The sequence below is a fragment of the Solenopsis invicta genome, chromosome 8 (assembly GCF_016802725.1).
Source record: "Solenopsis invicta isolate M01_SB chromosome 8, UNIL_Sinv_3.0, whole genome shotgun sequence".
Classification (NCBI taxonomy): domain Eukaryota; kingdom Metazoa; phylum Arthropoda; class Insecta; order Hymenoptera; family Formicidae; genus Solenopsis; species Solenopsis invicta.
In genome coordinates this window covers 8,404,334-8,426,270 of record NC_052671.1, presented here as the reverse complement: position 1 = coordinate 8,426,270, position 21,937 = coordinate 8,404,334, and the positions used below count along the sequence as shown (strand labels likewise).

The 21,937-nt window shown below is 43.6% G+C and overlaps 1 protein-coding gene and 1 long non-coding RNA gene across 2 annotated transcripts in view; one reads left to right on the top strand and one right to left on the bottom strand.

The window, feature by feature from the left end:
• LOC113002941 overlaps nt 1–21,937 on the bottom strand; it is a 101,234-nt gene that overhangs the window by 28,852 nt on the left and 50,445 nt on the right. The window lies entirely within an intron of this gene.
• The window catches only part of LOC105207962 (insulin receptor-like), a 79,591-nt gene continuing 59,455 nt past the window's right edge, over nt 1,802–21,937 (top strand). Inside the window, 1 exon segment of the mRNA NM_001304600.1 lies at nt 1,802–2,154. The gene's annotated coding sequence lies outside the window, so the exon portion shown is untranslated.

Here is a 21,937-nt window from a genome sequence, read left to right as displayed (position 1 = left end):
CCAGTTGTTGCGAGCGAGGGAAAAAGAGGGAGCCAGACGGATCGGGGCGGAGGCGATCCGGAGCTAGCGTCGGGAGGAGGCAGACCAGATGTTCGCCGACGCTTAACGACGTCAATTTATTTACGCCTGCTTGAATATATATTTTTATCTAAAAATATGGGAGATAGCCCGGGTTATCGCGGAGGCCGTCGCGCCAGGTATGCCGATCGGCTTTTATCGATTTTACGTGGCACGGTGGCGCAGTGAGAATAATCGCGGTCTAGCATCGCTCGCGATAAGCGTGTAGATCACGTATGAGAGGATTCAAGGACCGTGGCATTCGATAAGGAGAAATGCTAATCGGAAAATAATTACGTCAGTCGGAATTGTTATGGTTTTATTTACGTGTCGATTAGAACTTACTTTTCGATCAATTATTTCAAGTCGGGGGGTTTGAACTAGTAACTAGTTCAAAAGTTAACAACTTTTAACTCGGTTAATTTTTATTGATTTAATTTCTAACTTTGGTTATTTTTTTATTACAAACTTTATTAACTTTTTTCCTCAAATTAAAGGTTGAGAAGAAAAATGCATTCCTACGTAAGGAGTAATATTTCTTTGTTATTTTAAAAAATATTAAATTTGACAATTTATATTATAATTAAACTTTAAAAAGTTACAAATTTTTAATTTAAAATGAACAACGCTTCTCTAAATTAACTCTTAATTTAAACTTAAGGTAATGTTTGATCCAGTTTTTTCGTTTATGTAACGTTTAACGTGGCTAAATTGATTTTATAATTCATTAACTTTAATTAGCTTAACTTGGTTAAAAAATATATTGACTTATTCACCCCTGATCTCAGTCATATTAATTTATTCTCCTAATGTATTCAGAAAAAAAGGAAAGAGTTTGAAGAGGATTTCACTGCAAGGGCGGGCCACTTGAGCCTCTACACTTCGCGGTTTTAAATTGACACAACATTAATTCGTTTATTCACTTTTTACTCTCGTTTGCCTCGTTTCAGAAGCGAAGAGAGTGTCTATCGTCACTCTGGCAAAGAGGACTCGACGAGGACTCTTCTTTAAAACGATATTTTCAATATGAGAGTGGTTTGGGAACGCAAACAGGTTTGAGGTTTCCCATCATCGAACTTTGCGTTAGTTTGTATTAAATAAAATTCTTCGGCAAGAGCATCGAAGAATTTTTATCTCTTTAGATAAAAAGAGAAGTCGAAGAGACCCACGCGCGCTGGCGCCCCACGGGCAATATAAGTTCTCTCTCGACTCGGTCCGGCCAAGATGTCAAGGTGCAAACTCGACCAAGTTTTCCTCGCGCGAGAAGGTCCGTGGAAACGGTCATCGGTCATCAACCCTCCATCCCCCTCCCCCCACCCCCGCGCCGTTGACGCTGACGATCGCGCGGGTCGTCAGCGTCGAATCGACGATTGTTAAGAAAAACGCCGGAGGTGATTCACGGTGACGACCGCGCGGCGACGCTCGCGTCGACGCTCCTCCCCGCGTACTCCGAGGGACGTCCCTCACAGTGTGCCGTTGCGTTCGCGGCTACGTTCCCGTAGGCCGTCGCGCCGCATCGAGTGCTTACAATCGTGGCTGCACTGGCTGCCACGATCAGTAGCAGCTGACTCGCTGGTCGGGGTGTACGTTGTCGCGCCGCCTACTCGGTAGAAGCGAGCCGCGCACGCGCGCGCCCGCACGCCCGCCCGCCCGTCCGCTCGCCGCCGCCGCCGCCGCCGCAGCCGCAGCCGCCGCCTGCCGCCCGCTCGCCGCGTTCGAGGGCGAGAGAGTTTACTCGCGTACAAACGAGAGAGCCGTCCGTGGCCGAGAGATAGTGTGCGCGTCGTCGTCGTGTAGTGCGTGCCAGGCTGCCCGCTGCCCCGTGTCAGTGCGCGCGCTCGCCCGCGTGTGTGTATGTGCATCAGTGTTGTGCGGTGCGCGCGCGGTTACCGGTGTGTTGTCTGCTGTCGCCCGCGCTCCCGCGCGCGTGTGTATACGTTCTCGGAAGAAGAAGCGGAGAGAGACGACGAGTGAGATATGCCGTTCGCAGCCTCCGTCGCCGCCACCGCCATCGCCACCGCGAGCTACTGCGTGACGAGCTACGACGGTGCCGCGCACGTGAATCGCGCGCACGCCGCGACGGACACGTACGACGAGGTGAGAAAGAGAGCTACGAGATCTCTTTTCTTTTTTTTTCTTTTTTGTAAGGACAACGGCAGCCCGCTCTTGAGAGAGAGAAAGAGATACAGCTCTCTCCACGCGAACGAAACAAAAGCTAGAGCTCGAGTCACATGGAACGTAGCCGAATTAGCCGCGATTAGACGAGAGAGAGAGAAAGAGAGAGACAGCGAGGACGAATTTATATACATATATTTATGTACACGCGCACACGCGCACATACGCACACGCGCAAACGTATATATTTACATGTACGCAAGTGTTTACATGCATATGTAGCAGTGCGTCGGCGGAAGGAGGAGGAGGAGGAGGAGAGACAAGACAGGAAGAAAGCATAGAGAGGGAAGGAAAGGGGAGGGAGAGAGAAACGCGGGGACGCCGCGCCCGAGAAACTCGTGTAAACGCACGTGGGCACGTCGCGTCGTCATCGTCGTCGTTGCCGTTGCCGTTGCCGCCGCCGCTGCCGCTGCCGCTGGGAGAGCGAAGGAGAGAGCGATGCGGAGCAGCATGTGCGTCCCGCTCTCCACGGAAATAGCGGGGCGAAACACCGGCACACTTTATGTGCTGCACGTAACGTACGAGCGGCGATCGATCCGCGCGCGCGACGCGCCGCGTTATTCGAGGCGGAACGATGGAGAAAGGAGCAGCGTCGTCTCGTCGTCATCATCGTCGTCTTCGTCGTCGTTGGGCCCTTTATACACGGCGGGATTTACCACACCACACCACGCCACACCACGCCACACCACGCCCGCCGCGATCGTCCACGCCACGCCACGTTGCGTCGCTTCCCGTCCCGTCCCGTCCCGTCCCGTCCCCGACCCGTCGCATCATGTCCTGTCTTGTCTCGTCGCTCCGCCGTACCCGTCCGTCATCGTTGCCTGCCTGCCAGTCGGTTTGTTGGTCGTTCGTTCGTTCGTTCGCTCGCCGTTCCGCATCGGCTATTGTTGTGCGTGTCGCGTGCGCGGCCATCGCCCGCCGTCCGGGCGGGACGGACGGACGCGTCCGTCCGCTACGCGTTTCTACCCCTGGCCTGGCTTCGGCCGCGTGACGTAATCCATTCAAGCGCTTACTACGCAATACAAGACACGACCGTCCTCTCTTTCTCTCTCTCTCTCTTTTACACTCTCCTCTCTCTCTCTCTCTCGCTCTCTCTCTCTCGCTCGCTCGCTCGCACGCTCGCGCTCCGTCGCGCCCGCTCAATGCCTGCGACCGCTCCAAACTCCCCACCAACCCCGCGATGGCTCCGCGACGCGACGCGGAGCGGCGCGGCGCGGTGCGGCGCGCCCTCCTTCTTCCTCCTCTGTTTTGATCGCCCGCCGCCGGCGCAGAGTGCTCGCGCGATTGGGCGAGAAGACCGATCGACGGATGAAGCGCGCGCGAGAGAGTGAAGCGAGTCCGTGTTTCACGTGGGACGCTTCGTCGCTGCCGCGCGTTCTTTCTCTTCTGGCCGTCTAATTCGTTAGTGCTATGCGCGCCCGACGGCGGTGAAGTTTGCGTGTCACGCCGAGTGAAAACCTCCCCGACGCCTACGCGCTCGCCCGCTTGTAATGCGCCGCGAGGAATCTAAAGGTTGGTGTTAACTGCACTCGTTCGTTCGTTTGTTCGTTCGTTCGTTCGTTCACTTGCTCGCTCGCTCGTCCGTCTGTCCGTCCAACGGACCGAATGAATGAACGAACACTTCGACTTTGTTTACTTTTGGTTTCACCCGCCCGCGCGCTCGCAACTGTGTTGATGCATCGTAAATTGAGAATTATGTCAATGCCGACTTAAGCTTCGAGAATCGAACGCATTTATCTGTCGCTAAATGCGTGCGGCATGGGAGAGGGGAAGAGAAAGAGAAAGAGAGAGAGGGAGAGCTAAGAACCGCAGCGTCGTCTCTCGCGTGTGAGATCCGCCCTCTTCGACCTCCCTTTCCCTTCCCCTCCCTTTGTCTCTCTCCCTCCGTCTCCTTCCCGTTGCTCTCCGCAGCACGCTTTCTTCCCCTGTAACGGTCGCATTCCTAGACCACCGTTCGAAGACGTTGGGTACTAGTGTGTTGTCCGGCAAGACGAATCGACCGTGCGCGCAGGTATCCGTGTGTCCGTCCGCGCGTGGTGCGTAGTACCTGTGCGGCTATACGCTTTTATATACGAAATGTGCGACGCAGTCGGTTTGTGATGTCGCGCCGTCGCCGCGCCACGCCGCCGCCGCCGCAGCCGCGCGTCCAACGAGACGCGGAAAACGTGTTGCGAGTGTGCTCGCGACGTCGTGTTTACAAACACCGACTTTTGCACCGATAAGCTCCGAGCCCCTCTGTGAGGAGGAAGCTGTGTTACCTGTGTAGTTGTCGTGACCGAGGAATTTCTCACGGCCGAACGAGAAAGGGGAGAAAGAGAGTGAGAGAGAGAGAGAGAGAGAAAGCTTTTCGGAACAGCGACGCGACGCGTCGATTCGATTTATCGCCCGCGATATGTGTGTCGCGTAGCGAGGAGAGCGAATAACGGCGATCAGTGTTCGACAAGTGTGTTTTATTTAATCTCCTTGTCGAGTCAAAGGTGAGAGAGATCGGGCGATTTCGGTGATGATTCGGGATGACGTGTACCACTACGTCTATAGCCTAGTACGTGGCTGTTGCGCAGCGTCGTGTTTTTCCACCCGCGAGCGGTCCTCGCGTAGGCGTGACGCTTATTTTCCCTTTTTTTTTTTTCTTACGAAAGAGCGCTTCTAATGAGCCTGTGCCGCGCCGGTGGGCGACTCGAGGTGCGACGCAACGCAACGCGCGCGACGCGACGCCTCGCGCACAGTCTTTCGCGTTGTTCAGACCCGTTACCATGCAATCGTCGCGGTGATACCGCGCGGCACGCGTATATGCGTACCTATGTATATATTTAAAAAAAGTGTTGCGTAGAGTGTGGCAATTAAGCGATCGACGAAGTGCGACTGCGACACGCGCAACACGCGACGCGCTTTTGTAAACCAGTCTGCGATTCTCGATGCAGAGACAGTGACCGCGCGCGCGAACGGAAGGACGCGAGGCACGCGAAGCGAAGCGGAGCGGAGTGGAGCCGAGCCGGGCCGGGCCGGGTTTTCTGCGCGTTCTGCAGAGGAATCAATCGACGGGCAAGGCATGGTGTGCGATGCTATTGCGCGGCATCGCGTAAGATCGCCGTACCTCTACCCCACGCGCGGCACTCTCGCATTGATTCTAACGACGTATTTCAACGACGACGAGTCCATCGCGCGCGACGGAGACGCGTAAATCCGGAAATTCCTTATCTTCTATCCTACCTCGAGAAAATTATTTAATCGACAGGAAATGTTGACGGACGGAGGTTTAGCTACTGCGTGCTCGGATTTGCATGTCGAAATAATATCCGCCGCGTTGGCTTTAACGGCGCATTTCAGCGGCGAGTCCCCGCTTCCGCGCGCGCGGCGAAGAAGAAACGTAAATCTCGTAAAAATAACCTTCTCTTTTTCCTTCCCTTTCGCAAAGAGCGGATTGACCGATAGCGAAATTTTTACGATCGAGTTTAGTTACTTTGTTTTCGGATGCGGAGTAATACACCTCGCGCTGGTTTCAACGACGCATTTCGCCGAATAATCCACGTCCGCATTGCGGAAAAAACGTAAACGCGTGGTTCTTTGTTTTTCCCTTTTTTTTCAGAAATCTTTTTCAAAATTAACAGGGAATCTTGATAGACAAATTCAGTTGCTCCGACATGTATGCGCAGTAATTATCCATCGCGTTGACTTTAACGACGCATTTCAGCGACGAAACCGCACGATGAAGAAAAAAACGCAAATACGAAAACTCGTTCTCCTTTTTGTAAAAGAATAAATCAACGAACGGAAGATTTTGATAAATTTAGTTCCGCCTTGTTCTCAGAAACTTGTATACGGAGTATACAAGCTATATAGCTAGGCATTACGGTTTCAACGACGCATCTCGGTGATTGATTCACGTTCGCATTATGGAAAATATGCGAACCCGGAACTGTGTTTTTGTTTTTTCCAAACTCTCAAAATTAGGTGACAGAAAATTTTGACGGACGAGTACAGTTGCTTCGTGCTCCTCGGACCTGTTATGTGGAGTAATAACCCGTTGCGTTGACTTTAACGACGCATTTCAGTGACGAATTTGTACGGCGAAGAAACGCAAATTTGAGAACTCGTTCTCGTTCTTCCTTCAAAAGCACAAATTGGCCGACAGAAAATTTTAACGAACAAGTTCAGCTGTTTTATGCTCAGGCCTGCATGTGTGCGGAGTAATAACACGTTGTGTTCATTTTAACGACGCATCCCAACAACGAAAAACTTTTCTGCACTGCGAAAAAAAGATTCGAAAACCTCGTTCTTTTTTTTTAAAAAAAAAGAAAAGAACAAATTAATTAACAGAAGATTTTAACAAACAAATGCAGCTACTTTGTTCTCAGAAAAATTTGTATACGGAATAATTTAGCTTTCTTTGTGGATTTAACGACGCATTTCCGCGATTAATCTACGTCCGCATTGCGGAAGAACGTAAATCCGGAAATATGTTTTTTTCCCTTTTGTTTCTTCAAAAGTCTTTTTCAAAATCAACTAATAGAAAATTTTGATAGATAAATTTAGATCTGTAATGTTATACCACTCGTGTTAAATCTTAATGACAAATTTCAGTGAGAAAACGTAAATTTGGAAACTCGGTCTCTACTTTTTGTAAAAGACTAAATTAACCAACGGAAGATTTCAACAGATTCAGCTCTACTTTGTTCTCAGAGACTTGCACACGGAGTAATATAGTTGGCATTGTGATTTTAATGACGCATTTCAGAGAATAATTCACGCCCGCATTGCAGCAAGACGCAGTTCGAAATTGTTTTGTTTCTTTTTGTAAAAGTGTCTTTCTCTCTCTCTCTCTCTCTCTCTCTCTCTCTCTCTCTCTCTCTTTCAAGATTAATAGCCTAATGGAAAATTTTGATAGCTAAGTTCAGCTGCTTTGCGCTATATCTGTACTCGGAGTAACCCTAATTTGATTTCAACGACATATTTCAGCAACGAAACCGCATTCGCATGACGAGAAAGACGTGAATTCGGAAATTCATTCTCTTTCTTTTTTTAAAGCGTAAATCGACCGACAGAAAATTTTGACGGACAAGTTCAGCTGCTCTGTGCTGGGATACGTATGTACAGTAATAACTCATCGCGTTGACTTTAATGACGCATTTCGGTAACGAAACCTGGGCTGTGAAAAAAATTCGGAAACTTGTTCTTTCTCTTTTTTTTTGTTTTTAAAGCATAACTTAACCGACAGAAAATTTTGACAGACAAGTTCAGCTGCTCCGTACTTATATCTGTATCCGTTGCGTTGGCTTTAACGACATCTCAGCGACGAATCCACATCGACACAAAAAATCGCAAATTTGGAAACTCGTTCTTCTTTTTTTTTTAGAAAAAAGAATAAATTAACCAACAGAAGATTTTGACGAACGAGTTTCAGCTCTACTTTGTTCTCGGCGACCTGTATACGGCGTAATATACCTCGCGTTAACTCTGACGATGTTATTTCAGCGACGAATCCGCGCACGACGCACGGAGCTACACAAGTCCGAAAACTCGTTTTCTTCTTTTTTTCTTGTTCTCTTTTCAAAAGGGTAGTTTAACTAGCGGAAAATTTTGCGCCGAGCAGATTCAGCTGCTTTGTAGCCAGGCTCGTATGTAAAATAATATTTGCCGTTGATTTTAATGATGCACCGCGACAAAATAATTTTCTTCTTTTTTTTTCATAACGAAAGAATGGGCTAATCGAGAGAAAATTATGATGATAAGTTCAACTGCCTTATTGTTTACACACTTGTGTGTAAAATAATACTTAGCACGATCAATATATCATCGTCGATTTTTATTATTCGGTAAAGTTATTTCGGCGTACTCGATACGATCGATCAACAGACGACATCTTATCTTGGAACTTAGATAGGCGAGCGTAAACATTCGACCGTTCCGATAGGTATAAAAGAAAAGGCGTCCAAGGGAACAGCAGGTTAATAAATTACGCTTGACCGTTGTATTGTGTTGCATTTTTGCGTCGACCATTTTTGAAAGTGAAAAATTTGAAGGGGGGAATTAAATTTAACCCGCGTTCTTATAAAAATTCAAATGCAATTTTAGATTTTTTCAAGTCTAAATGGTCACGTAGCTAGATTTTAATGCTGAAATAACATTTCTCGCATATTTTTAAATATAATTTCTAATTCTTTCAAAGTGTATGCTGCTGTTACTTTCGGGATAGCAGAATTTGTAACGGCATCGGTAATATTAAATTGATTTTTTAACTTAATTTCGTGATATTCTGGTTCTACTTACGAGCCGTATTTGAAAGCAAAAGTAATGGCACGCAAGAGAGAATTAGAAATTGTACGTAGAATCGTACAAGAAACATTTTATTCTAGCTACGATCATTTAGGCTTGTCAATTATTTGTGTTTTCATAGCCGTCGAGATATTATCATTTATATATATTTTTTTTGCTATTATAGCACGATAAAAACGTAATATAAGTTTGTTATACCGCGCGATCGCGGACCTTCATTTCAATTTTTCTACTCGGATATTTAACGTTATTTCACAATGCACAGTTTCCAGCGTTAGTAAACAGATCCTGTATTCCGTGCGCCTAACGTAGAGATTGCGTTCCTTTGTGTACATATCATCAGAAAATTACATTTAACCATGACGGTCACGTTTTTTTCAGCGTTGGGTAACGTTACTCATTTTTTTTTTTTTTCGTATTTTTCATCTTTTGCATATATAAAATTCCCGCTTTTCTCTCTGTGTTCTCGCCGCCCGCGCCGCGGCAGTGCAAAGCGGGACGTTGAAAGGCCCAAAGTGGCATGTTTTCACATGTTTCTAGCGGCATACTGTTTACAATAGCGTTGATTGGGATGTACCGTTCGGATTCGGAGCGGAGTTGCAGCAGAAAGTTCAGAATGTATTGTCACATGTATGCTCACACGCGACGTTAAATTCGCGATGAAAACGCGGCTTGTTTGCCGCGTCGATCGTCTGTCCGCGTTTTCCTCGCCTATTTTCACCTGTGTGTTCCGTTTTAATAATCACAAAAACTCTATACTAACTGACTAACTGACTAACAAATCGACGCTTCTGTCGAGTTTCCACGCATAATTTTACATTTACGCGCGTTCGCGCGAAACGTTGCGCGAACGCGCAACCCCTCGAAACAATTGTTGGTCATTTGTAACGTTACGAATGGGTTGAAAAATCGAAAGGTATCCATTCGTTATAATTGTCCCAACTGCCATTAGGCGTTACAATTTTTTTAAAATTGCATAAGACGCGATACTATTTAAGCTTAACTTTCCCTTGACTTTCTCTCTGCCTTTTCTGACAAGTACAACAAAAATTTCTCTCCCTAGCTTTATGCACTATTTAACTTATCGCGAGGTTGTAAATAATTTACGTCACCTATTTCAGAAATGCAAAGTGCGAATGCTCGAATTATTGAAGCGTTACTCGGTGAGAAAGAGATAGAGAGAAAAAAAGAGGCATCGACGCCGCCGCGCATTTTCGGGGCATATATAATTTTTCGGGACTGCACTTGCGCAACCATCAAAACAAACGACTCACGTAAGTTGGAATGATAAGTAGCGGTGTATATTCTCCGCGTAGCGTGATCTGATAAGGCGTAGAGTAAATTAAAGGCCCCAGGAAGCTACTATCTCGAGAGCGGCGTGCGCGATAAAAATATCGTATGCGGCGTATGTACGGAGTAATTTACAACCTCGTTGCGAGGTATGTAACGGACAATGCGCGTTTTGCATTGAATGAAGCGGTCCGATTCTAATTCCCCCCGGTCTTCCCCCCGCCCTCTTCCCTTTTACGTTATACAATATTAAACTGGAATTATGTGGCATTTCGGCGTGTACACGCGCGTAAACGCCGTACATTCACATTCGGGGGGGGATACGCGAAATACGTTTTCGTACTTGAAGTCACGGGACACGCCGGAGAGATATATATAGCCGGTGGAGTATCGACAAACACACGAAGGCACTCGACAAACGCAAGGCAGGTCAAATGCGCGTTAATTACGTATCGGGCGAATCGATCGAGCGTATATTCTACGCTTAATAACAAGTTTCGAGGCTAAACGTCTGTAAATACCGTCAAAGGTGTATGCGGGGGTGTCTCTGCCTTTCTCTCTCTCTCTCTCTCTCTCTCTCTCTCTCTCTCACTCACTCATGCGCGTCCTTGAGAGATTGAGGATTAATACTATCGAATTTTATCGCGGACTCTATACAATAAGCCGCGTCGAGGGTTTAGGTCGTCGCGGCAAGGTAAAAAATAAATTGACTCAAGACCTCTGTACATTGAGAAAAGAAAGTTATTAACTTGACTACATTTTTCAACTCGATTAAATTTCTTCGGTTCAAGTATACTTGTGTATTTAAATTAAATATAATATGTATGTACACAGAAAATATCTTGTGTTTATGTCAAAACCGATTCTCGTTAAAATGTTTATGTTGTAGTTTTAACATATTCAAATGTTAATTTAATATAATTTGTATTTATGTCAAGTTTAAGCCTTGTTAAAATGTTTGTGTTGTATTTTTAATATACTCGAGCCTTAATTTAACATAATATGATTGTTATTTGGACATTTTGCGTTTAATTTATATTTAACATTTTTTACATTAAGACAACAATTTGTGAGCAAATGAATGAAAATAATATAGTTTGAAAATATAAAATACAAGATAATAAATTAATAAAATGTGCATGTCAACATATGATAAATGTTAATTTTACTACTCTGAGAAAAAAATTTATTAAAGAATTAAAATATTTAATCCGATATGACCAACTAATCAATTGGGTTGATTCAACAGTTATTTAATTGCGCTAAAAAAGATATAGTTTGTTCACGTCTACCATTGAAATTTTTTAATCAAGACTTAATTAAACCAACTTAATATTTAATTACATGTATCCGACTAAATAATTTAGTTCCTCAACAAATTTTCTTTCTCAGGGTAAAGAAATATGTTTCCACACTTGATTTCCAAATTGTGTCTAAGTGCTACATTTTTTATGTTGATTTTTTACATAATATGTTACATTGTAACATATTTATCTTGTGTTTATCACACAAATTTGAGTGGATCATTTGGAACATGCGATATGTGTTAAATTTAACATATAGATCGCATATTTTCTAACTGTGTAGTTAAGTAAAATTTATAAATGCTTAAACTAAAGTTCAAATATTTTATGTATTTAAGTTAAATGCATAAATAGTTGAATTTAAAAAATTTTAATCGAGTTAAAATATTTAATAAAGTTAACTTTTTCCCTCAACGTAGAGATTAAAAAGAAATCTGAACGAGTTTTAATATTAGAAAGCTTATTATCTTGACGTTATGTACAAAAATTGAAAGATAATAAAATTATTTGAGAAAATATTTACAATATAAATCAGTCCTAATTCAGCGTAGAATAATTTTCGACGTAAAAAAAAAACTTATCGATTTAATCAATTTTTTTGATTGCAATTTTTAATATAACGGCAACGTAACGGAGAGAAATTTATATGCAATATCAATAATATAGGAGTATAGAATTAAAAGAAATGTACATCCGTTGATTTTTTGACTCTCGTTGACCCCGTAACCTTTTGATAGCGCGCTTGGAAGTTTCTTTGCTCTCCGCATTCTTGTCTCCACCGCATCTTTGTGAGTCGGGCAACACACACTCGCCTGTCCTTACGAATACAACATAAACAACGGACAATTATACGTGATAAGAGGTCGTTTTCCTCCTTACAAATTCACCGATGGCGATAACGTGTGTCACGCTTAATTTAAAAATTGTGGAGCACGGCGCGTGTGAACGGCGCCCTCACGTCGCTCGAAAATTATCTCTATCGTGAAAAATGTGTTTCCGCGTACGATAAAGTCATTTGCGTGCGAAATCGCGTATGCTCGCGCAACTCGGACTTTTTGAAATATTGCAATCTCACGTTTCCATGTCATTGGAGTATTTCCGCTCTCCTTCGATTAGCTGGCTCCCATTCCGTACGGCGGTTTGTATACGTAGCTTTTCTCTCACAAGAGGGTTTACGTTACTGAAAAGGGAAACGTTTTTATGGGCAATTTATACAGATAGCTCTCGAAGGATATCGAGTATTCTTTGTTCGAGAGGGAGAAATGTATTTTCTAAAGGAGAGATACCGCGAGAACGCGTGGAATGCGTCAAACGCTGCGGCCCGTGCGCGACATCATCTCGCTACTTCGCATTTCCGTTCGGAAGATAGGAGAATCGAAAACCGCATGATGCAACGTGTAAAGTCCGAGGTTCTTCAAAGTCCATTGTTGGGGGAGAGCAAATATCGCACGCTCGCGCGGTACGCGCGTTGTATGTACTTTATATCGTTCAAAGGTTAGCATTTCCATTCGCGTCGCCCTTCGCGTCGGTGACGTTCAATCCGCCGCCGTCTCTTCCGCCATTTACTCGGGCTCCTCGCCGTCGTACGTTACACAAAAGGACAACCGCGAGCAGCAGGCAGGCGGGCGGGCGGGCGGTCGGTCGGTCGGGTCTGTCGGTCGAGGGGTGAGGAAGCCACCAAGACTGGTAAAGAGGCGGCGGATGCCGTCCGTCGCTTGCCCCGGTGATGCCCCAAACGATCGTTGACGCGCGCACCCGAAACACGGAAATATTTTTATGGTGCCAAGCGACGCGTCGGAACTTTTGTTCCCGCTACGCTTCTTTTTCTTTCTCTCTCTCTCTCTCGTCGTCGTCGTCGTCGTCGTAGTCGTCGCCACCACCACCACCACCATCACCACCATCACCACCACCACCACCACCACTATCACCACCACCGTCGTCGTCGTCGTCGTTGCCCCGGTCCTGTCCCGTCGATTTCCCCCTACCACGCGCCCGCGCTTTCGACCCTCGCGCCATATCCCTCCCCCGTATCCGTCGCTCCCGGCCAGAGAGTCGCGCCCCACTATTCCCTTACTCTCTTTCTTTCTCTCTCTCTTTCACTCCTTCCCTCTCTCTCCCCCGCCCTTTCATTCCTTCGTATCTCTAGCGTGCGAGCGGTAGAGAGACATGAATCGGCGGTGCACGGCGCGGCCGTATTTTCGAGCGGGTATGAGCCAGCAGCTCGGCCGGCGGCGGCATTCGTAGTATCTACGATCTGGACGAGAGCCGCCGTCGTCGTCTTTTCTCCCTGCTGTTGCTGCTGCTGCTGTTGCTGCTGCTGCTGTTGCTGCTAGGTTGGGAGCGTCGCGCCGCGCCGCGCCGCGTTACACGTGACCGCGTTTACCGTCGCCGTCGTCTCGCCGTCGATGTTCTTTCCGACGGCGACGACGAAGACGGCGACTGACTGATAGACGAAGGCGCGTGCTCGCTTCATAGTGGTGGCGGCGGATTCTCCGAAAGCGATCACGGCGCCTAAGATGTATTTACGCATGTGTGTGTGTGTGTGAATGTGTGTTTTTGGTATTGTCGTTTATCTTCGTCGACTAAGGATGCCGACTAGCGGCGGCGCGGCCTTCCTGTTGACGTGTGCGTAAGAGAGCGAGGAGCCACGATCCGCCACGTGCGATACGCGGCCGTGAAGGTGTGTTGCTCCGCGTGTTGTTTTCATGTTTACCGTAGAGAACGGTACGTTGCACACCTATGATAGCGTCGGGCGTTACTGTACATATACACGCACGCGAAACGGATCGTCCTCTCGATCGCTACTTGCGGTACGCGCGGCTCTCTCTCGATTACACCAGCGGCAGCGCCGGATTACGCGCCGAAATTCGCGTGCATAGCTCGAAATTCGCACGGCCCTCCCGCTATTCGCGTGAGATTCGCGAATTGACGGAAATAGACGGATTCATCGAGTCCGCGTTGTTTACCATTCGTGCCGATTCGCCAGCGGAGCGCGTTTTTTTTTTTTTTTTTTTCCGCTCTACGAAATCGAGGGGCGCGAGTCACCATGAATCAATCAATTCGTGTTGGTTCGTATATATGAAACTACGCCGTGTAAACAATGAACCACGAGTTGCTAGCATTGGGAGAATACGTATTTGACAATGAGTTTCCGTGCGGCTCTACTGCATAGTCTATCGCGAACGCCGATCGCGCGTGAATCGCTAATCGCGCGCACAGTCTAGAATCTAGTTTTACAGATTGATGAAGCGACGAGTGGATACCTCTTGCTTTCCACGATACTATTTCTGTTACGAAATTTCGTCCGTTATTACGTTTTATATATTTTTATGTACATTTTGTATGAAGCGAATGTCCCGATGAGATCGAAATTGGTTTTTTATAAAATTAAAATTTAATTATAATCTTTAAATATTTTAAGGAATTTATAAAAGAGTTATTTTAAATATTATAAAAATTAACGTTAAAGATGAAATTTGGAACACAGCTAAGAAGGGTTGGGGGGGCGTTGTTAGGGTTTATATTTTGATAATGTTCTTAAAATTTCTGAAGAAATGTTATGTAATTTTAAGAGAATATGTAATGCCGAGGTAATATTTTTTGTATTTATTTTATAAACAATAAAAAAGAATAAATATTTAGGACAGACGTTTTGGATATTAAGAATGTATGTGTCATATCTCAAAACATTATCAACAATATAAAAATTTCATAGAATATTTTAGTACTCCGTAAAATTTGAGCGCAATTCACTTGGTTTAAAAGTTATTTAATTTTTTTTTACTCTCGATTCTTAAATCGCCTTTTGTAGTACTTATTTACAAATTTGATGGGAAAATAGCATTACCAATTAGATCAAAAAATTTTACATACTAATAAAATTTTAATAAAAGTGCAAAAATTTATTTGGATCCATTTATTTGTTTCAAACTGCAAGAAAATAAAGTAATTTTTTCTGCAAAAACCATTATAAATTTTTTATTTTCTTGCAACTGGTTTTAGGGCCAAAATTCGTACATTTGCAAATTTTTTTTGTTATTGATTAGGAAAAAATGGAATAAACCAATTCGATAACTTTTATCTCGTTTTGTATGTCCAAAACATTCTTAATTGTAATTTTCAAATACTCTTTAAAGAATTATACATAAGATTATTTAAAATATACAAATTAAAGATAAATTTGATACATATCTATGTTAGAGTTTAATATTTTGATGGTTTAAAAATTTTTTAAGAAACTTTACATAATTTCGAGATAATATGTAATATCAAGATTTTTTTTTTGCATTTATTTTATAAACAAAAAAGAAACGTTTTGGATATTGAAGACGAGCGTTTCAGATTATCCGCGGATAGCAGTTGATGCTTTTCGAGTTTTTATTATTTTTGGAGTAATTTAAAAATTTGTTGCATTTTTCTACGTTAGTAACGTTTTCTGTTTCATACATATTTGGTCATTAATTATATCGTTTTGTACATCGTGAATCCTTACAAAAATTTTACAATCTCGTCTCAGCATCGTTACACGTCCGGTTTATTGGGTCATTTACATTAGCCACGTACAAACATGAAATACGCGAAGCATTTACAACACCTGTGCCGCTCAGATAAAGGTACGGCACTGTGCGAAACCGTGATTTTTATGCACGCGAATAGAGATCTCTCGCGTGATACATGGTAATTTAAGAATAGTGTATTTAAACGAGTTACAACTCTCGTTAATGTGATTTATCTCCGCGTGAGTTTTTCCTCCGGGTCTTAGCCGCGAATGCACGAAATGTCCCATTTCTATTCGCTCGTCGACCGACCGTTTGATAGATTTCCCCGATGAATTAATAATCTCGCGTTATGTACCGTGATGTAACATCCCGCCGCCGTTGCCGCCGCGTGAAATCATAAGGTTTGCGCCGCGGTATATGTACCGTTTAACCATAAATTTCCTATTTATTATCGTTCTGTCACTCAAGAAGCTTATCTAAACTAGTAATACGCGTTCTCTTGACAAATGCCGCGGCGAAACGTAAAGATAACACGCGACCCATTCATTTATTATGTAACGTGCAGCTTGTGGTTTACGTGAAACGAGTCCACGTCACGTAGAGCGCATACAAAAGATATGGCACTTTAGGCATCTGAGAACGGCACGTAGACGTAAAACATAAAAGTCCAACACGTACGATCTAATTATACGGATACGGACACCGGACGTAAATAGAGGCGGCGAAAAACCTTCGGTTTATATATAGTTATCGTCAAGCGGGAGCAGGAGGAGGAGGAGGAGGAGGAGGAGGAGGACGTACGCCGCTTATGAGCTTATGGCCTTAATCGTTTGTTTATATAGCGAATCCGAGCTGCCCCGAGCCAGGTGTCCACTTGAGAATCTTAACATCGGGGAGTCGCTTTCCAAAGAAAACAGCCCGAATTGTCTCTCTTCAATTTTGATCGACGCGGGCGGGAGGCCCCAACGCGACGCCTACCCTTCTCTTTTTTTCTTTCAGTCCTTTTCTTCTCGCTCGCCCTTTGATGCCGCGCGATCGTTTCTTTGAAGTTATGAGCGACGAGGTGAAAAAGAGCGCACAGCCACACTCGTGTCTCTCTCTCTCTCTCTCGTTTTAAATTACTTCGTAACGTACACGGTGCGCGGCAAAATTACGAGGGGACGATCCCAGATTGTTTTCTCGTTGAATGTAATTTCTCGGTAAAACTCGAATGTCCCACGGAGAGTAGCTGCAACTACGTGTTTACTAGACTTTCTTGCGATCGAAATACTGCTTTACAGACAAAGAGAGAGAGAGAGAGTGAGAGAGTGAGAGAGGATACGTCCCCCGAGAGGGTATGCCTAGTTAAATATTCTATGCGAGTTGAATCATTATTAAATCGGCTCTCTCTCGCTGGTTAATCTCCCTTTTTTTACATGGCGCATAAATCATTTCTGCATGTTTTTAATTAATAAGTAACGCTCGTTGGAACGCGCGCGCGTTTTCGCGTTTTTTGCGCGTCGCGTGTACACGGAAGACTAATGATTCCTTGTGTGTATTAGCATATTAAAATGTCGATCGCACATCGATCGCTATTTAATTGGATAATTTGTCATCGCTTTTTCTCCTGCGGTTCCACTTTTCGTATTTGACTTCAACCGCCGCGTGTTCCTGCACACGGAAGGAACGATTTTACTGTAGTATCTAAGAAATTTAATTGGATACAAGTCAGAAAGTAATTTCATGCTGGACTATCAAAATAATTATGTAGGACGTTCAAGCATGATAATAAAAAAATTTGGACATTTTAGCAATCAGACTTAAACGTTCAGTATAATTTTTTTTTAATAGAAAGGGTTCAACATAATTATTTTTTTTTTATCTGTATTTTAATAAAATTGTTCTTTCCGTGCAATGTTTGATCAATGCGCTGCGATAGCGCGCATTAAGCATTTTCCTCTTTCGTATTTTTGGCCGGTTTGAGATAAGTCGTCTTCGTAAATAACTCGATAAATAGGAATTTATTAATTTGGAATATAGAGCTTTGCAAAGTGAAACGGAAGTGGAATGTATGTATAAACGATCGTTTTTGCTATGAAAGCTTCGACACAAAGTTCCCGCGAACAATATCGTCGGTCAAATGATGCGCTAAAATTTGATTATTGATAATAATGCGTTTCGATAAGAAAGTGTTGTAATTAATTTGTAGAAGAGAACTTTCGCGTTCCGTGCGTATATACACGCGCGCGAGCCGCGTGTCGTTTTTGTACATTTCGACGGCGTTTAAACATGGAAATAATATTGAAACGTGCAAATAATAAAAAAAAAAACAAAGTCAGATATTTTTGCGGTATCTCGTGCACAAACAGAAATTGAAATAGTTCTCTCATTTGATATTTACGTTCGGCGGCGTGGTTACACGTGGAGCACGTGTCAGGCGGAAAATATCCCGTGTAAAATTTTACGATTTATCTCGAAAAGTTGTAGCAGCAGCAGCTAGCCCTCCTCGAAAATAAAAACGGCACGGAAAAAAAATATTGTCACCGTACACCTCTCCCCTACTTAATCGGCATGAATGAGGTCACGTGAGACGGAATTTATCATTGGTTGCGGCGTCTTTAACGCTACTCCATTAATAGCACTTCTAAATCGAGTCGGCGAAATGCCTTTTGTCGTAAACATAGATACACGCCGCGAAACGAATATACAGCAACGGGTAACAGTGCTTGGTATTTGAATACGTGGCATATCTGCGAGTAGCACATCCATTTTTCAATGACAATAACACGTTATATATACGCGATTGTTATGTAAATTATTCGCAGTTTGAGAAGGCACTTATAAATACGTTCAAGCGCTAAATACAGTTTCTTTAAGTGGGCAGGATTTTTTGTCACGTGCTTTATCTTTCTTTATAAATAATTTATAGACTGTGGCGCGTTTTAAAGAAAAAAATAATTTTCAAATATTGAAAAAATTTAAAGAAATCTAGAATAAAAAAAAATATTTTGTTACGTAATATATTTAATTGGCAAATTTGCAGGCTTGCGCGTCCAGATCAGTTTAATCACTCCCGCGTGAGTGCTCACGGGTTAACCCGGTATTACCAAGGCGGGGCATGGCAAATCCCAGATAATGTTAGTATAAACATTATTTTGACAAGTGCTGAAAATAACATGTTTGTCTGCCGCGAAAAAAGTTTTAAAATAATTTGAAGCTCCAGCAATTTTACCTGCAATATAATTTGATTTCAAAAATCAAACTTAATTTAAAATATTTAAAATATATTTTATGTTATTGATCTTCGATATTAGTCGAAGTTAAATAAACCTCAGTTTAATAATTGTGTTACGTATTTTCACGGTCGAGTTAATAATTTTATTTTTAATAAAATTAACTATCACGAGAGATTTCTATAGAAAAGTGAACGCATTTCACGAAAACTGAAAGTATTTCAAATTTAGAAATAATTGTATGTATGTATATGTTTTGCGCGGTTAATTCTTACTTTCTTATAGATTGTCTATAACTGCACCGTTACATTTTTTGCAATTAAAATATTGTACAACGGTTATAAAAACAGACGTGGGAGAAAGACAGAGGGAAAAATATGAAGAGAAGAAATCTCTACAAAGAGAAACAATAATGAAGTATAACGCATCATCATGACGGATGTACTTTTAAAGATGATGTTATTGACGCATTGCAGAAGTGTCCGTTGTAAATTAGAATCGTGGCAATACATAATAATCAAAGCTATAACAGAAGTCGTCGATGTGAATCGATTGCGTCCGTGACGCGAATAAATTTCCATTTCTAACTCGCATCGAATTTATATAAAGACGTAATTGGTATGTAAAATATGAATGATAAACGACGTCACACGCACGCACGAAACGATTTTATCGATCATCGAGGAGATAAATTATTTTCGGTAACCATTTTGCGCGTGGCGCTACAGGCTCCCTTTAATGAATGATTTAATTAGGTAGGAAATTTCTCGTGAAAAATATTTTATAACGAGCGGCTTGTCGGGTGACAATTTGAATCGAGGCGTAATTGGCAAAATCGCGCGACTTGAAATTTTCTAGCAGCTTCCACCTTGGTGCCACGCCCTAGTTAGCCCGCTGCTGGCAAGAATATCGTGCAAAGAGATGAATTTTTGAAGGGGGGTGCACTCGGGCGAACCGACGCGGAAATGGCTCCCGTCGCGAAGATAGCGCCGACGCGCGTACTCCGGTAACAATGTATACGCGGCGACGGCGGTGGCGGCGGGGCGAAATTTTCGAAGCCGTGCTTATGTTGGCACGAAATATTGTCGCAGCGGCTTCTGCAAGAGTGAACGGCTGCAATACAAATATCCGTGACGGCGGCGATGGCACTCAGGTGCAGAGGCAGAGGCTTTGGACTTCTCCAAAGTTTGAGTTTGTACTCGCGCGGGACATCGTCGAGTGTCTTCTCCGTTGCAAAGTGGAATCCTAACGATACGGATATTCGCATACGTGCGCCGCATATACGCGCCGCGTTTAGCGTCGTTCCGATACGTGGTGTTTCGTTTACATTCCCGCAAACACGGGAATTTCTCGACTCGGAAAATTGTGCATGCGTATTGTCGGATTAATACGTGGGCGGAAGAGGGGGCGTATTGATAGGGCGCGTGATACGAGAAAATTTTGGGATACAATGTCACTCGGTTTTCTCTTTTTTGCCGCCCTCTCCCCCGCTCCTCTTTCTCTCTCTTTATCCAATGTTTTATTTCAGTTTCCATAGAAACGTGAGGAAACCCATTAATGGTATTTTATAATGGCTATCAAAACTCTTTCGATCGTTATTGAAATTTCGTGGTCTGGGTAGCGTCGTGCTTTTTTTAATTACACTCAATTTGACAAAATTTGATTTTTTTTCTGCAACGGGAATGCGAATAGCCATTTTCAATGTATTTTCACATATCGAGAATGAATCCGTTGTTAACATCTGACTGTCACAGTCTTGAGAAAAATGGCAAATCCTTGATGCCAAAAGTGATGATTTTGAGGATTTTGATGACGTAGCAGGTACAACATTTTTTTCTAAATTTTAATGCTACACAATAGTACTAATTTTTAGCTTGCAAACGTATTCGGTTCATCTCGATCTAATTTTTCGTTTTTGAGATGTAATAATTTATAAATTGTGCGTTCGTTTTTCATGTAATATACATTGTTCGACTTTTGACGTCATGAAAGTCTTCACAATTGTCGTTTTTCGCACTATTTTTCCCAAAATTGTAACACAATAGACGAATTTTGACAATAGATTCACGGGAAAATATGTCGAAAATGATTATTTACATTTGTGTTGCAAAATGATATTGGACAAGGTTTATTATCAATTATAAATATCCACTAATATCTCTCAGATAAAATTTTTTCATAATCTTATTTCAGGTCAGTTCCAAAAAAAAAAATCATAGAAAAAAGATTGTTGAATTTTCACAATAAAGAATACATCGGAAATAACTGTTCACACTCGTGTTGCAAAATGGCGTTGGACAGTGTTAATATCAATTATAAATATCAATTATAAACCCTAATACATATTTCTCAGATAAATTTTTTTTATAATTTAACCTCAAATTAAATATAAAAAGAAACTGCAGGAAAAAGTGATAAGAGAATCTCGAATTTACATCCTTATTTCGGGAATGTCTAATTTTATATTCTAATACCTCCATTTTTCTCACCATGTCACGACTACAAATGTAAAATTTATTCCGCGGGTGCGGACCGGCGCGCGCCGCGTTTCTGTAACGTCACCTCTGGTTTTCTTCGAGAAGTAACGTTACACGGCTTTTTCCAATTCTCGACGTGTGTTCCGTCGTAACGCGAGAGTCGTTGCAACGTTGAAGAGAGTCACCTGCGTCTCACTGAAACGAAACGCGCGCGGATACGTAAAGCTCCATTATCCAACGGATGTCTGCATCATTGAAGCGCCCTAAAATTCCCGGCGGGGCAATACTTTACGCGTAATGCGAATCGATGCATAATGCACGAGTATGCAGACGTGCGCGAGCGCATCATTGGTTCGGCGAATATAGGGAGGAAGATGCATTCGCGATGCCGAGCGTACGTCGACGCTTCTCGCTCTCCAAAGCGATGGTGGTGCGTGATCACGCCCGATCTCAGGACAACGGGAACGCCGCCGTGTGCACGTGTGCGTGCCTTTGAAATAACTGGGATTCCACTGTGAAAGTGTGTGCACGACAACCTGCTCGAAGGTGGGACGAAGTAAACGAGCGTGGTCGGTTCGGCGACTCGCACAAGCTGGACGTTCGCTCGTCCGCCGCCGCCGCCGTCGCCGTCGCCGTTACCGTCTCGTCGT